The 1,375-nt window shown below is 33.0% G+C and overlaps 1 protein-coding gene and 2 long non-coding RNA genes across 3 annotated transcripts in view; 1 reads left to right on the plus strand and 2 right to left on the minus strand.

Moving 5' to 3' along the window:
- LOC116186858 overlaps positions 1-1,375 on the minus strand; it is a 14,314-nt gene that overhangs the window by 5,636 nt on the left and 7,303 nt on the right. The gene's annotated exons all lie outside the window — the stretch shown is intronic.
- The window catches only part of LOC102680240 (amyloid-beta-like protein), a 14,773-nt gene that overhangs the window by 5,329 nt on the left and 8,069 nt on the right, over positions 1-1,375 (plus strand). The gene's annotated exons all lie outside the window — the stretch shown is intronic.
- The window catches only part of LOC102680157, a 4,693-nt gene that overhangs the window by 2,779 nt on the left and 539 nt on the right, over positions 1-1,375 (minus strand). The gene's annotated exons all lie outside the window — the stretch shown is intronic.

Genomic DNA, 1,375 nt, shown 5'->3' on the forward strand with positions numbered 1-1,375 from the left:
AACTTGTATGTAAAATTCACGGCAAACGTGTAATTCGTGTTATACGCTTGTGCATGCAATAAAATATAAACAAATGGATCGTGTTCAGTTTATATGTTTTATATGTTTTATTGAAGACAAGAATGGAATTATTCTGATGAAATATGCGAATAATTGATTGATGCTAGAAAAGATTGATATTTAAAGGGGAGATTTCTTTTTATATTCGTTATATATTTTATTTCATGAATTTTTATCATCGATAAATAAATTGCAATATCGTCCACACAGAGAAATTGAAATCGATGTTTTTATTTGCATTCAATTCGTTGCGAAAAGATTCGTTTATGATATCGAATTCTCTTATAATAAAAAAGAAAAATAGACTTCAAATCGAAAATATTTTTGAGCATATTATCGATTACATTCGTTCATATAGAAGTCCTTTTCATTCTTTTCATTTCTTTCTGTTTTAAAATTATAACCTTGAATGTATATTAATCCTTTTTAACCCTTCACATCTATGGATGTGATATCTTTTGACGTGATGACGTTCATACGATGCTTTGAATGACATGTCTCACTCTATTTTCTTATCAAGATTCCCACAAAATATCTCGTCTAAAGATTCGGTATAGAAATCAGATCGCAAGGCATCTCATTTACGTATACTAAAAAGTTAAAAATGGTAAACATAGCATACGTTTTATAATTTTCATCTTATGAAATCGCAAACTTAATAAAAAATTAATTCGTATTTTTGAAATTTAATTTTCGATTGTCAATCAAAATCCTTCAATATCGATTTATAAATTTTTGATTTTTGACAACAATAATGACAAATATTTAAATCATTTATATATATAAAAAAAAACAAAAAAAGACGAATCTTCAACGTCGATGCTCTCGACGCATCTTCCTCCACATTACCCAGTTCACCGACACGTAACGCAACTTGAGTATCGTTAAACTCTTCATCTAAACCAACGATACCATGTAAAGCTACTTGTTTGCACATTTTGTTTATGGCGCTATTTTTAAACAGAGAGCCAACTATCGTTCACAGTTTTCAGCGGCGGCAATTTTCACGGACGAGCTGGCAAAGCGTTCATCTTCCCTCTGTGTCCGTGAAAATACGCGGAAAACCCAGCTTGGGTATTGCCAAGAGTTTGATCCGTTCCTGATCTCTTTTCGGTGTATCTATCTTCGATCGAATCTTGATATTCTTTTTCGTCCACGATCTCGAAAACGTGAAATCGAGGGATGATACACGTATATACTTGGAAGGTTGGTTCGATACGTGCAATAAACGTAACGATATTCTGGTGGAAAAAGTGCCAACACAACCGCCGCGTGACCCAGATAAAAGGATAGCGGCTAGGATACGACGACGGGC

This window comes from Apis dorsata, unplaced genomic scaffold (assembly GCF_000469605.1).
Source record: "Apis dorsata unplaced genomic scaffold, Apis dorsata 1.3 scaffold_65, whole genome shotgun sequence".
In the NCBI taxonomy this organism is placed as follows: domain Eukaryota; kingdom Metazoa; phylum Arthropoda; class Insecta; order Hymenoptera; family Apidae; genus Apis; species Apis dorsata.